Genomic DNA, 16,724 nt, shown 5'->3' with positions numbered 1-16,724 from the left:
TCAAGACACTTCAGTAGGTCAAGGAAAACACAGTTGAGTCCTGTTGATCATGCTGCAGAAAATCAAGCTGTGCCAAATAAATATTCTTGCTCTTTTGTGCAGTGTCGGATTTTTGAATATGAAGACATCAATGAGGAATTGTACATGTGTGTGTGTGTGTGTGTTTGAGTAAATGATAGGGAAAGTGCTAAGACATTATATTGTAACAATGGATCTCCACTTTCAAAAAATGAAATTTAAAACATTCCTTTTTTTTTTCTTGACAGGCAGAGTGGACAGTGAGAGAAAGAGACAGGGAGAAAGGTCTTCCTTTACCATTGGTTCACCCTCCAAGGGCCGCTGCGGCCAGCTTGCTGTGGCCGACATACTGCGCGGATCCGAAGCCAGGAGCCAGGTGCTTCTCCTCGTCTCCCATGCGGCTGCAGGGCCCAAGGACTTGGGCCATCCTCCACTGCACTCCTGGGCCACAGCAGAGAGAGCTGGACTGGAACAGGGGCAACCGGGACAGATTCCGGCGCCCCGACCAGGACTAGAACCTGGTGTGCTGGCGCAGCAGGCAGAGGATTAGCCTAGTGAGCCATGGTGCCAGACTTAAAACATTCTAAATGCTTCACATGCATGATCTCAATAATGATATTATACTTGTGATGTAGCTTCCCATACCATCCCAATATTAAAATGGGAAAAGTTTAGTTTAGGTAAAGGAGAACGTCTCCATCAATTGAGGATTCATAAAGAATGTCCTTACAGTTAAAACCTAAGAATAATTGTGTGTTAATTACAGAGTTCAACCACTAGTACTAGAACAACAACAACAAATACTAAAAAGGATAAAGTATTACATTGTACATCTAGAGTCAGGACAAGAGCTGATCAGGTCATTGTTTCTTATAGTGTCCATTTCACTTCAACAGGTTTCCCCTTTGGTGCTCAGTTGTCGCCGATCAGGGAAAACAAATGATATTTTTCTCTTTGGGACTGGCTTAATTCACTCAGCATGATGTTTTCCAGATTCCTCCATCTTGTTGCAAATGACTGGGTTTCATTGTTTCTTACTGCTGTATAGTATTCTATGGAGTACATGTCCCATAACTTCTTTATCCAGTCTACTGTTGATGGGCATTTGGGTTGGTTCCAGATCTTAGCTCTTGTGAATTGAGCTGCAATAAACATTAATGTGCAGATGGCTTTTTTATTAGCCAAATTAATTTCCTTTGGGTAAATTCCAAGGATTGGGATGGCTGGGTTGTATGGTAGGGTTACGTTCAGGTTTCTGAGGAATCTCCAGACTGACTTCCATAGTGGCTTAACCAGTTTGCATTCCCACCAACAGTGGGTTAGTGTCCCTTTTTCTGCGTGGGTATAAACTGATGAGATCTTTACTAATTATATACTGAATTGATCTTCTGTATATAAAGATAATTGGAAATGAAAAAAAAAACTGGTGTTAAATTAGAAATGGCATAGAAAATTAATTTTTTAAAAAAATATTATGTAGGATCTCTGTCTTCAATGTGCTGTACACTCTTATTTAATGCTATAACTAGTACTCCAACAGTATTTTTTTCACTTTGTGTTGCTATATGGAGGCAAACTGTTGAAATCGTTACCTAATATATACTAAACTGATCTTCTGTATATAAAGAGAATTGAAAATGAAACATGATGTGATTGGAAGGGGAGAGGGAGCGGGAAAGGGGAGGGTTGTGGGTGGGAGGGAAGTTTTGGGAGGGGGAAGCCATTGTAATCCATAAGCTGTACTTTGGAAATTTATAGTCATTAAATAAAAGTTTAATAAAAAAAAAGAATGTCCTTACGTTAGAATTACAGGCTGGAGAAAAACTCTTTGTCATGACTTCTTTGCCTCTGCATCCTCAAAAACTTCCTTATTTATTTATTTGAACTTTTTGCATTGACCTACCTAGTCTTGTTCAACTGGGCAGAGATCCATGCTCAGACTTTTTTACATTCATTTTCCTCCTTTATCAAAATGTATTTATTAGTGTTCCTTCCCTGAAGACCTTGCTAAGTAATTCCTCTCATAGGCTAATGGAATAGTGTGCTACACCTCAGCATAGAGCTGCATTTCAAAAGAGTCATTTTGGAGACAGTGATTTGTGATGTTAACCTATGGAAAATACCTGAAGTTTATTGAGACTCTCAAGCATCAAGCAGTCCTCTTTCTTAATCTCAGAAGTCACTCTCACAAAGTCATTCTGTTGTATTCTGCCTATGAAAGACTTAGCCATGGCATTCAAGTCCTCCCGGTAAAACCTGGATTTCAAACATCTGGGCCCCCTAGCGCTGTTCTAAATTGCCTTGTCAAACTACAAGCTGCTCATAGAGATCTGAGCATGTCAGTTTCAACAGAAATATTCACCTTTAGAGGATAAACCAAGATGTTTGCCTGTATTTATCAGTGGAAACCTGGTAAATCTGAAACTGACACGGATCTTTCTTCTATGAGCAAATGCAGAAGTGACACCACAATTACATTTTTTGAATGTACTCAGCTATACAACCTTAAGTAACATTGGAATGAGAAACTGCAAAAGAAGTATAGAATACTTAGTTTCCTGCAAAATATTCAGAAGCCTTAGAAGGTTTTGAGTTGCTAAGGCTCAGAGCTATGCGCATACTACCATTTACAAATAAAATGCCCTCATATCCTATTTTGATAATATGGAATACACAATTTATTTTACAATTTTTAAAGATTTATTTACTTGAGAAGGGGGTTCCCAGAGAGAGAAAGAGCTAGCGAGAGAGAGAGATTCTTTATCTGCTGGTTCACTCTCTAAATGACCACAGCAACCTTGGCTGGACTGGGATGAACTAAGAGCTCAGAACTCCAACCAGGTCTCCCATGTAGATGTCAGGGGCCAAGCAGTTGGGCCATCATCCACTACCTTCCTAGATGCATTAGAAGGGAACTAAGTTGGAAGTAGGGTGGTTGGACTGGTTCCCAGTTGTACAATTTTTAAAACCTCTGACTGTATATAATAAACCATTGAGTACATGACATATTTTTGAATCAGACAATTGATAGTAATGTAATACAGACACTGAGTCATAGAAGCTTGTAGGTATGTATGTGAAATATTTTATGATTTATACAAATATTTAAAAACTGCTTTATTACGTCAGTGAGTATTTATTGGGCACCTACCAAATAAAATATTCATTTGCTACATTTTAAAAAGTAATTTTTTATTAAAAATGAATTATATTAAATTTTTATTGAAATAACCCTCAGAATTTCTTAATCAGTATTACTAAAAGCAGGTATTTCCCAATGTTTATTTTGATTTTAGAAAGCTTGAATTTATACAATATACTTAAATTCATTTCATAATCATTGACAAAGGATTGACCTCTGGTACAGTGGTTTTCTGAATTGAAAGCAGCATTTCCATGTATAAAATTTGTTATAAAATACATTGTGTGCAGAAGAAATTGTCAAGTAAATGAGACTTTTTTGTTTACCCATATGTTCTGTTACTATCCTAGCCTTTTGTACTGGTTTCCTAAACACCAACCTAGGATGACTGGTAAAATATGCCACATACTTTCATCCTTTCCTGCTTTTTTCTCTTATTTCCATTCTCTCTCTCTCTCCATGCCCACTACACACACATACACACACACACAGACACACAAACACACAAACACACAGACACGTGTTCTCCAAAAGTTAGGAAAAATCCTTTGACATTCCCTCCATTTGTTAACTCTTTTTGATGGCTATGGGGATTTTGTAAAGAAGATTCTATTTCCTCTTGGGGCTTTATAAAACTCCAAGATATTAAGGAGACGGAAATGATTATTACTCTGATTTTCTCATATTACTTTATACACATGCATCAAAATTCACACCATATCACATAAGTATATACAATTTTATGTAATAATTAAATATTTTCAAATGCTTGTAAAATTTTAGTAAAGAGTTCATCTGATAGACTATCATGTACAAAGAGGTAAGCTAGAGTTGTTTACTAGAAGGAGTTAATAAAGAGCAGGATGTGTTGGTATTAGTAGGACTAGGTGGAGTGACTAAATTTTATAAGTGCCTTATTTTCCCTAAGTTTTTCTCCTCATCCATGAAATTAAACCAATGAGTGACAAAGTGGTTAGGAGATGCCAATGACCAAATTATGTGTGCTATTATACACACAAAAGTGGGAGCACTGTGTCTGAAATATAGTAGACAATAAGTGGGTTTCTGTTGATTTGAATTTCAGATGAGGAAGCAAGATGTGTAGAGTTAGCAGATGGTATTGACCCCGGGGATTCAAGAAACACACCAATAGTAAAAAAAGTAAGTAAATCAGGTCCTTATGTGAGAGGTCTTGAAATCTGGATATTGGGGCTGGCGCTGTGGCATAGCAGGTAAAGTTGCTGCCTGTAGTGCCAGCATCCTATATGGGTGACTGCTAGAGACCTGGCTGTTCCACTTCAGAACCAGCTCTCTGCTATCTCCTGGGAAAGCAGCATATATTGCCCCAGTCCTTGGACAGCTGCACATATGTGGGACACCGCGAAGAAGCTCCTGACTCCTGGCTTTGGATTGGTGCAGCTCCAGCCATTGCAGCCATTTGGGGAATGAATCAGCAGATCCAGTGGATGGAAGACCTCTCTCTCTCTCTCTCTCTCTCTCTCTCTCGCTTGGCTCTCCTTCTCTCTTTGTAACTCTTTCAAGTAAATAAATAAATCTTTAAAAAAAGAAATTTGGATATCAATGCTTAATAGGAGAAGACAAAGGGTGAAGTCAAAGCAAGGATTTATTAAGGATTTATGAGGATTTGATTAGAGTAGGAATTTGTGCAGCTTTGTATATTAAATTCTAAAGTGTTTTATGAGAAAAAGTGGATATGAGTAAAGAAGTTAGGACAATAATAAGGTTTTAGATCATCAGTTTGAGAAAATTAAATGAAGAGGCAGTGACTTGACAGTAGGTGATGTGTTTACTGGTATAGGTAACAGAGATATTATGAAAAAACTGTTTTATAATTTGATAAAGTTGAAGAAAACAGAGTAAGCATTGGCCATAAACATTAACCTCAGTCTTCAAATGCAACTTTCATGTGTTCTGCTGATATTGATGAGACTTCCTTCAACAAGCAGTTTGGTTTTCTCAGTAGAAAATATTCTTACTTAAAGAAAGATTAATATCACAGAACTCTAACAAAGTCCCAGAGTTTTAGCTTATGCTCAGTGCATTGTCTAATTAGAAAGGAGCCACTTAACTGTTGTGATTGATATTGACTATTTTAATGACTGGAGAGATTATTCAGCTAAATTGCAGTGATTATTTGGAAGATGTACCGGACAGGACTACATATTTTAAGTAGTAATGGCTTTTATCTGATGACTCATGTGAGCAATCACTTTAAGAATATACTAGAACAATAGCTATATTGGGTTTTTCTGTTTGTTTTTGATACACAATATTTATGACTTAAGGGATGTGTGCTAAATTTAAGCGATAACACAATTCTTTAATGTGAATTTTATTGATGGCTGATTGTAGGCCATGAGTAATCTAATGTCATCATGTGTTGTTTATTAGCTGAGGACCTTCTAAAATAGGCTTAGTAGAATCTGTGACACCTAATTGCTGACTTTTAAAAGTTCAGACAAACTTGCTATGGTTTATTTGCTGCTATCATATAGTTTACTGAAGTCTCCTGGGCTTGTCGACTTCCCTGGCACTTTGTGAATGAGGCCCTTTTTATTCTCCCTTCATTTGTTTAGCTCTTTACCTAATTGATTTTCTGAGCTAATATGCTGCAGGTCTGAAGAAGGCAGAGCCTCAGGTGTGACAGATGAAATAAGGTGCTTTTAGTCTTTGCTTTTATCTTCCATGTCTAATGTGTTGGTTACAGCTGTACAGTTTAACAGCAAAATCGATACATCATTTGCTGCAGGTACCTGAAAGAATTTGGAAGTCCTTCAGTATTTTAACTAGGAGATTTCTGCAGAATTTTATTTATTTATTATTCATTAATTTATTTGTATGTTTTCTGATATTGAATACCACAAGGTGATTTTTTTCCTCCCACTTGCCTTTTCAAACACTGTCATTTCCACTAGCTAGTTAACTTACTTTGCTTTGAATTTTGGAACATCTGCCAATCTAAATGAATCCTGCAAAGTGTAAAATAAATGTTTAAAAAATCTTTTCCATTTTGTCTAAATCATCTTTGAGCTTAAACATTTAGCATATGTTCCACTGAAAACGGAACCACTTTGTATTGTGCACAGAAAGCAGTATGTGTGGGGGCACTTGGGCAATTTCTCATGTAAATGGGTGCTTATATTGCCAGCTTTCCTTTCTTTCGTTTGCATTGGCAATGATGTTGTTTCAGCATAAAACAGAAAAAAGAAAAAAATCTACTTCATTAGAACACTCCCCATGTTCACTATTCTCCTGCATATATGTGTTTTCTTTCATAAGTCTCAAATTGTTGGTGCACGTTGCTTTTCATACCTTGGCTGGAAACTTCCAAAGGATGATGATTGCATCATGTTTCTCCACCTGGAGTGCACAGATCTGGGTATATGGGGTTAAGCAGCTGCTGCAGCTTTGAAACCCCATGAAGATTTACTAAGTTGCTTTATCCATAATATGTTCCCAAGAGTTTGTTGACTCTTTAAACTGGATCTTCACAAATGGATGAGGTTTTATTCATATGGTCATATGCATACAATTTTTAAATAGCTGTCTTATTCAAGAATTTTATTCTCCAAGCACAGTTAACAGTATTTTTTAAAATGAGTCTAAAAGATGGCTTTAATTAACATGTTTATCTAAAACAGGTGCATCTACAGAAGTAGACTATTATACAGTGATGCATATGAGAACAACTATCAGGACATCAGATTTACTCCATACATTAGCAATGCATTTGTAATAAACTAGACATAAAATTTAAATTTGACATGTTCATATCTATAAAGTTAAAGGACACAAGAGACCCTATTATCTCATTTCTACAAGCAGGAACAAATGACAAATAAGTCAACATTGTTGATGAAAAGATATGTCACAATATAGAAAGGTAATTTTTTCCTCTCTCTATATAAGAACATACAAAAAGGCTATGTTTTTGTTCACAATGGTGATTTTGAAACAGTAAGGAATAATAATAATTAATGATAAGGAAGACCTTAATAAGCTAAGTGTATGCTTAAGTTAACATTATCACACTTCATATTACTTTAAATTATTTTTTAAATTCTAAAAAATTCCAAGTTATGGTAACTTAGTAAATATGTGATTTCTTGAAAATGATAAGAAAATTCAGCTTCATTCTAATTTTCAAATATTAATTTTTAATGTGGTATGTTTTTATGCACAAATGTATACAAAATTATTCATGACTATTAATTTATCTTGGGTTGAATTTAGTGTGATTTCTGTTGGATCTCTGTGGAAATTGGTGAGATTTGATAGGTAGAAAACACATATCCATGGAGTTACATGTAAATATATTTATAAGTCTGAGCATATTAACATGTATGATTACTCTGCATTTTTTAATTTATGCAACCCCTCTGTATTAGTCATCAGATGATTTCTCTATTGTAAGACCTACTTATTTTCTTGAACATTATAGGCATCCTGGCCAGGCAGACTCAGATTTTCCTGGACTTGTAAAAACCATTGCTTTAATACCCTGATGCAACCAAAGTGACAGAAAAGCTGATTCATATTATCTTTATTATCAAACAAGATTCCTCATTAAAATTGCAGAATTGGATTTTTTTTGTTTGTTTTTAATGTTATTGATGATAACATTGAACAATTGATTTGGTTCAGCTCATTAACTGATGGAAATAAGTGACTTTTTATGGCCACTGTCTTTTAGACTACAGTTTCTGCTACTTTGAAGTCTTACCAGAGAATGAAATCCAGCCCCAAGTAAACCAGGCCGGCTCTCTGCTGTGGCCAGGGAGTGCAGTGGAGGATGGCCCAAGTGCTTGGGCCCTGCACCCCATAGGAGACCAGGATAGGCATCTGGCTCCTGCTGTCAGATCAGCACGGTGTGCCGGCTGCAGAGCCGCGGCGGCCATTGGAGGGTGAACCAACAGCAAAGGAAGACCTTTCCGTCTCTCTCTCACTGTCCACTCTGCCTGTCAAAAAAAAAAAAAAAAGTTGATTATTGCTGTGAAAGAACAGTGAATCTGAAAACTTACTTTTAAGGTGGAAAACAAACTTAAGTCTATTTGTATTTTAGCCAAATAACCTTCCTGGAAACTGTGCAGGCTTCTCAGAGTGATGCCATATTAGCATGCTTTACACAGGAGGACACAACTTATTTCTGAACAGGAATAGATCTTCCCTAAAGGGATTGATTTCCTTCCATTGTTTAAATATAATTATGTTGGTGAGAATCAAACAGACTTAGGCTGTGTCTGCATTTGCATTCCAATGGTACAATATTTCCAGTACTATATCCAAGATGCTTTCATCTACTTCATTGTTTAAATTGGGGAAGTAGCCAAATTTATAGTACATACATGCCATGAAAATGTTTCTCAAGACTGAATCATCAAAGTTTAAAAAAATATAGTTAAGAACAGTGTGAACACGATGTGATCATTAGTCAAGAAGTTGCCAGTAACCACGAGAAGCAGAAGTAAAGACACATAAAACCCTAATCCTTCACAGATAGAAAGGTCTTAGTGGGATAGATATGTTTTGTCTTCCTGTTCTTGGAATTACTTAAATAAGTCTAAACATTAAAAGAGGTGCCATCTTTTAAAATTACATAATTAGCACTTATAGTGCAACTACTATGTAATCTATATCTTGCAAGCACACAGAAGTCACAAAGGGACTAAGCCATGGTCACTGTACATAGGAATGTATAATGTAGTGGATGAGATAATTCTGAGTACAGATGTTGAGAATTTACACAGTGAAAGGAGCAGGCAAGAGAATGAATGGAATCATAGGTGGAAAAAAGGGGTTGATCAGTGTCAGAGTTCCTGAGAAACAGCTACTCAGTTTTTTTCAACAACACATTTCATCTAGTGCTTTCTTCAATATTATCTCAAGCTCTCATGCTGCCATTTGCTCCTCTGTGGGTGTACCCATGCTCAAGGTATTTCTATTCATAATCTTTTTTTTTTTTTTTTTGGTCTAATTGTATTCAACACTTACTATCCTTTTAGTAGTGTTCTATAATACTATTACAATGAAATAATTAATCATTCAGACATAAAGATTTCCTTGCTTTGTTTTTTTTATGACTTCCAAGACTCAACAACAGTAGAGAGTCAGTGTAGGAAATGTGTATTTCCAATCTTAATTGAACATGGGAGTACTTTTTCTGAAACATGTCTTTAAAAATTCTAGCAGAGTATACAGTTACTGAGCTATTTTGAGATTTTGACTTCTATTTCGTTCATCATATCAGGTGATAATCACCTTGATGGTTTTAAGTAAATAGAAGACCTAGAATACAGCTTTAAATCAAGTCAAATTGATTATTTTACTGAGGATTCTTTTTTTATTTAGTAAATATAAATTTCCAAAGTACAGTTTATGGATTACAATGGCTCCCCCCCCCCCATAACTTCCCTCCCACCCGCAACCCCTCCCATCTCCCGCTCCCTCTCCCATTCCATTCACATCAAGATTCATTTTCAATTATCTTTATATACAGAAGATCGATAATATAACATACAAATTAGGTGCTTTAATAGGAACTTTAGTTTTTCATGATCTAGAGAGCACTAGATCCTCTTTATGCATCTCCAGACGAGAGAAACTCTGATTTGAGGGATGACGAGAACATAGATTCCTCCTTTTAATCTATTACTGCCATATATTAGAATCCAATGATCCCAGAATGCCACAGAGGCTACCTAGAACTCTGGATGGCAGAATAGGGAATTGATTTACTATTTTTCTCTTTAACTAAAAACAATTTATTCCCTACTATGTAGAAGTAGAAAATGATATTGTAGGAATAACAATAGAAATTGGTTTCAATAAACTTGTTCTGGTAGTAAAAGTAAGCATGGAAATCAGAATGAGATCAATATATGTATTTGGAAGGAGGATAATCCTTAGTAATCTCATTGCAAAGCCGGGCAGAGAATAATATGTAGGGTAGTGTTTCTGGACTATTTTGGGCCTACCTTTATTTACTCACATATGTGTATGGATATTATTTCTTTGAAATTATTTTGGGTTCCTTCAGTGAGTAACCAAAAGTATGTGGAAAATACAAGATATACAAAATTCAAGTAGTTATACACACACACACACACATATATATATATATATATATATATATATTTGTATATATATATATATATATATGTCTTTTTTTTTTAAACACCATTCACCCTTCAAATACTCTTCCCAAAATCAAGCTGACATATGAAAGATGTGACTTGGACATTTTAAAATACAGATCACTGAAAGATTCATTTAAAAACAGATGATACTTAAAGAGGTACTTGACAGAATCCTTATGATCTTTAGGAACGAAGGTAAAAATGGATATAAACATTGTTCTCTACAAGTTCTGAATATTTTTTAAAAAGCAATCAAAGTAGAATACTTTTGGGTAGTAAAATAGTTTATTCTCCAATTCAAGTTTAAAGTAAATTGATACAATTCAGGAGACATACAAATCTTTGTTCCCAATCAACTTTTCACTGATTATAACCAATAAGGTGGATTCCACCTTTTTTTCAAAGTAACATGTTGAGAATGAATGTCATATAAATTATTTTTAAATGATGCTTTCAGGTTTGTTTTTAAAAAAATGAGAAAAAGGAGGAAGGATCATTAGCCTTTTTTATGTAGAAGCAGAAGGAAAATAGTCTGATACAGAGAAATTTATTTTCTAATTGGTGTATGATTTTTCCTATGATAATCCCAATTGCACATATCAAACACATTTCAACATACAAAGGGAAACATGAGGGTACATATGGCAAGGGTAGGTACAAATGAAAGCTTGTCTTTGGCTTACTATTCCTATCCTCTATACAGTACTCAATTTTAGTGAGTATTGTATTCTTTCCAGGAGTACCATTATTTTTAAGATTGAAATGAAGTGGAAAGAATCAGAAAAGAAGGACCACTTGATTCAATGGATTACATTACAGCAAATGCCTTATTGATGAGCTGAATTCAGAATTTTGCAGACCATTCAGCTTAGGTTTTCCAGCAATAGAACTGCAAATGGATGTAAACATCTGAATGTTATCAAGGCACATAGTAAGGGTATAAAAGGCTCCTTTGTCTAGTGTTTCTATACACTTCTGGTTACATCAGCTGTAAGTATAAATTGCCTTTTCCTTTTTTTTTTATTAAACTTTTATTTAATGAATATAAATTTCCAAAGTATAGCTTATGGGTTACAATGGCTTCCCCCCTCCCATAACTTCCCTCCCGCCCGCAACCCTCCCCTTTCCCGCTCCCTTTCCCCTTCCATTCCTTTTCCATAATGTTGAAATCAGTTAATCTACAAAACTCATGCAATAGTCTTCCAGCAAGATAGAAGATCAATCGTGGGAAGCAATTGGGTCTACTTTAGTTTGTGAAATGCAGAATTAATGTACTCCACTGTAATGTGAAAAGTCAAAGAAAATGAAAGTCAACACTGGTTTCTTTTTATATGCAAACTGTCAAATTGCATAAAAAGCTTGAATATCTGCTATAATAAAAGAAGATGGCATTCAGTGTAGCTTTGAACCAATTTAAGAAATTAAGAAAAATGTAGAAATCATTTTCAGCTTAACTTTTCTTTACCCTTTCTGTGTTACAAACTATTTTGTTGCTTTATTCATATTTCCAGTTGAAGTTAAAATCCATTTCTCAACTCAAATTTGTGAAAATCTAGGCACAGATAGACTGGCAAATTTTTTTAAAGATTCATTTACTTGAAAGACAGAGTTACAGAGTCTTCTATACACTTGTTCACCACTCAAAGAGTTGAAAAAGTCAGTGCTAATCCAGGACAAAGCCAGGATCCTGGAACTCTATCTGGATTTCACATGGGTGCAGGGGACAAGTACTTGGGACATCTTCTTCTTTCCAAGGCACATGTTTGGGGAGCTGGATCAGAAGTGAAGCAGATAGGACATGAACAAACATTCATATGGGATGCCACAGGGAGTGATTTAACCTGTTGCACTATAGTTGTAGACCCAGAAGGCAAATAATAAAGAGATGAAGATTTGGTGTTTGTCAAGTGAGGGAAACACTTTGCATTCTGGGAATGCCTCCACTCACTTTTCTCCCAATTTAATCTACTATTATTGACCCCAATAATATGCAAGCAAAAAAAAAAGTAAGACTATTCTGCATATTTTCTACTCACTTATGCTGAAATTTGTGTAATGTAGTGTGTAAAAAACAAAGTATAATGTTTCAAGAACAGGGTATGCCTTGTGTTATTAAAATCAGGAGATTAGGAATGATTGATTATAGAAAATGAAACGGCCTTATCTAACTTGAAAAATTCAAAACTGTAGCTGCTTAGGGACCATAGTTCATCTTTGATCTTCCTCTAAAAAGGGTATGGATTATTCTATTCATTTAAAACAATTTCAGGGGAAAAAAAATGCCATCATGAGTTAGTAACAGCCCTAAAATTGGTTCCATGACTTTTTGGAGCATTTTATGTGTATCTAGCATAGAGCTAAAAGTTCCAAGGTTCCCAAATTGTCTGAAATGCCACTTTTTCTAAACCTCTCCTTCAAACAGTGTATATCTCATATATCAAAGATATATAATTTATTATGTTTCTGCCATTAACATTTTTTTCAGTTGAATTGTGCTTGGGTGAACTTCATCAATAAATGAGTCTATATTTGCTTTTCAAATCAGCTTCTTGGGCATTGTGTTGCAGGATGACTACATGTTTTAAAATGTCTGTGGTACTTCGATTCAAAGGAATTATCATTTTAGCAATGGGTGAAGTGTGTCCTATGTATACAGGCCCTAGAGCATTTTTTTTATTCTTTATGATATAGTGCTGAAGAAGTATAATTCAGGTCATTACCTCTGGTGCTTTCTGGGGTAGAGAAGTACATTATATTAAAGTAGCAGTGGAGAGATGAAAGCTTTTTTCTACACAGTACTGCAAAGCTGTAAATTTGCAATATCAATGATAAGTTACAAACCCTCTTATGGGTCATTGCAAATTGTTTGCAAGTGACCACATTCTGACTCCTAAGGAAATATCTGAATATTATCACCCAATATGGTGACAGTCTTGAAACTCTATTTTAGCAAAATACTTTTGAAGGAAGTATAATTTTTTTGTGAATGTGTGAAGATAAAATCTATTGATAATGGAATAAAATATTTTTAATAAGAACTACTATAAAATATAGTTCAAAATTGGGTTCCTGACTCTAGTTTTTTTTAATTAGTGCAGATTTATTCCCTTGGAAAAAGATGAATATTCCACCTTGCAAATAGGACATATCATAGACATAAAATAGTTAATATCATCATCATCACCATCACCATCATCATCATAAAAACGAACAAAGAGAAGGAATTTCTAACTCCTATCATAAAGGAAAACTATCGCACTCCTACCATAAACTTAAGCCACTATGGAAGACAGTCTGGATATTCCTCAGAAACCTGAATATAACCCTACCATACAACCCAGCCATACCACTCCTTGGAATTTACCCAAAAAAATTAAATTAGCAAACAAAAAAGCTGTCTGCACATTAATGTTTATTGCAGCTCAATTCGCAATACTAAGACCTGGAACCAACCCAAATGCCCATCAACAGTAGACTGGATAAAGAAATTATGGGACATGTACTCTAAAGAATACTATACAGCAGTCAAAAACAATGAAACACGGTCATTTGCAACAAGAGGGAGGAATCTGGAAAACATCATGCTGAGTGAATTAAGCCAGTCCCAAAGAAACAAATATCATATGTTCTCCCTGATCAGTGACAACTAACTGAGCACCAAAGGGGAAACTTGTTGAAGTGAATTGGACACTATGAGAAACAGTTACTTGATCACCTCTTGTCCGGACTGTTGATGTACAATACAATACTTCATCCATTATAGTATTTTTTTGTTCTAGTACTATTGTTTGAACTCTGTAATTAACACACAATTATTCTTAGGTGTTTAAATTTTAACTGAAAAGTGATCCCTATTAAATTTCAGAGTGGAAAAAGAGAGGGAGGAGATGTACAATTTGGGACATCCTCAATTGGACTTGCCCCAAATGATGGAGTTAGAAACGTGCCAGTGGATTCCAATACAATTCCATCAAGGTGGCATGTTCCAATGTCATCTCACTAGTCCAAGTGATCAACTTCAGTTCACAATTGATCACACTGATAGGTCTAAGAGTCAAAGGGATCACACAAACAAGACTAGTGTCTGCTAATACTGATTGATAGAATCAAAAATGGAGAGAAAGATCCAACATGGGAAGTGGGAGACACAGCAGACTCATAGAATGGCAGATATCCTAAATAGCACTCTGGCCTCAGAATCAGCCCTTAAGGCATTCGATCTGGCTAAAGAGCCCATGAGAGTATTGTAGGCATGGAAAGCCAAGACACTCTGGGAAAAAAAAAAGAAAAAGACCTAAATGAAAGATCTCTGCAAGTGAGATCCCAGTGGAAAGAACAGGGCCATCAAAGATGGAGGTACATTTCTCTGAAGGGAGGAGACAACTTCCACTTTGATTATGACCCTGTCAGAATAAGATCAAAGTGCGAACCCTAAAGGCTTCCATAGCCTTGGCAACTCATGACTAGAGCCTAGGGAGATTACTGACACCATAAACAAGAGTGTCAAATTGTTAAGTCAACAACAGGAGTCACTGTGTACTTATGTCTCATGTAGGATCTGTCCTTAATGTGTTGTCCAATGTGAATTAAGGCTATAACTAGTACTGCAACAGTATTTTTACACCTTGTGTTTCTGTGTGGGTACAAACTGATGAAATCTTTACTTAGTATATACTAAATTGATCTTTGGTATATAAAGATAATTGAAAATGAAAAAAAAAATAAAAACCTTGGCTTTAAATTTGACATTGCATAGAACATTAATCAATTTTTAAAAAATATCATGTAGGATCTCTGTCCTTAATGTGCTGTACATTGTGATTTAATGCTATAACTAGTACTCCGACAGTATTTTTCACTTTGTGTTGCTATGTGGGTGCAAACTGTTGAAATATTTACTTAATATATAGTAAACTGATATAAAGAGAATTGAAAATGAATCTTGATGTGAATGGAAGGGGAGAGGGAGTGGGAAAGGGGAGGGTTGAGGGTGGGAGGGAAGTTTAGGGGGGGAAAAACCATTGTAATCCATAAGCTGTACTTTGGAAATTTATATTCATTAAATAAAAGGTTTTTTTTTTAAAAAAAAAAAAGAAAAAGAAACACACTGCTGTGACTTTGACAGAAAAGAAAAAAGTCATGCCATGCATTTACTCAGATTTTCCTGTGTGGATATTTCCTGAATAAATCTGAAAAGGTAGACCTTCCATGATAATGAAATAGCCCTAAAATAAGTAGGAATTTCCCTTTATTCTCACACAGTAACAATCAATAAAATCTCATCCATACAGAGAGACACAATTGAAAAAATTTTCACCCATTCGGGAGTTGGCTCTACAGGTGCAGGCCAAATGTTCTAAGTATTCATACTAAAATCTTAGTAGTGTTTGTGTATATGGTGGTGGAGATCGAGAAGCACAAATACAAGATGTTTCAAAAGGTGTCGATATTGTAATCACAACCCCTGGAAGGTTAAATGATGTACAGATGAATACTTAATTAGACTCAAGAGTGTCACCTACTTGGTTTTAGACGAAGCTGATAAAATGTTGGATATGGGATTTGAACCCCAGATAATGAAGATTTTATTAGACGTTTGACTAGATAGCCAAACGATTATGACAAGTGCAACCTGGCCCTATGGTGTGCGTAGACTTGCACAGTCATACTTGAAAGAAGCAATGCTTGTGTATGTTGGAACTTTGGATCTAGTGGCTGTAAGTACAGTAAAACAAAATATAATCATTACCACGGAAGAAGAGAAACGAATACATATACAAAACTTCCTGGAAAATATGTCACCGAAGGACAAAGTCATAGTATTTGTTAGTAGAAAAGTTGTGGCTGATCATTTGTCAAGTGACCTAGTCTTCCAGCTCATATCAGTAGAGTCGCTGCATGGCAATAGAGAACAAAGTGATTGGGAGAAAGCATTAAAGAACTTTAAAACAGGTAAAGTGAGGATATTAATTGCTACTGATTTAGCATCACATGGATTGGATGTCCATGATATCACTCATGTCTGTAATTACGACATTCTGAGGAATATTGAAGAATATGTACACAGAGTAGGATGCACTGGAAGAACAGGAAACACAGGGATGTCAATCACCCTCATCAAGAGAAATGATTGGAGGATTGCCGGTGAACTGATCCATATCCTGGAAAGAGCAAATCAGAATATCCAAGAGGAGCTTGTTGCAGTGGCTGAGAGGTACAATGCAAGCAAGTTGAAAAGAGAAATGGAAAAAAAATGGGATGACCTCAAGCAAAACCCAAAAAGTTTTATTAATGATGTCTTATTGAAAGGTGGCATTAGCCTAACAGGTGAAATTTTACCTACTAGGCTTTCAAATGCCTGCCTATATAAACTAGGCTTTTTGTTTATTATAATCAGTATTATCTAA

General features: G+C 35.5%; 1 pseudogene; it reads left to right on the top strand.

The window, feature by feature from the left end:
* Nucleotides 1-2,399: 2,399 nt before the first annotated feature.
* LOC133756603 (probable ATP-dependent RNA helicase DDX43) lies at nucleotides 2,400-16,609 on the top strand (annotated as a pseudogene).
* Nucleotides 16,610-16,724: the final 115 nt, after the last annotated feature.

The sequence above is a fragment of the Lepus europaeus genome, chromosome 3, assembly GCF_033115175.1.
Source record: "Lepus europaeus isolate LE1 chromosome 3, mLepTim1.pri, whole genome shotgun sequence".
Lineage (NCBI taxonomy): Eukaryota > Metazoa > Chordata > Mammalia > Lagomorpha > Leporidae > Lepus > Lepus europaeus.
This window is presented reverse-complemented; position numbering and strand designations above follow the sequence as displayed.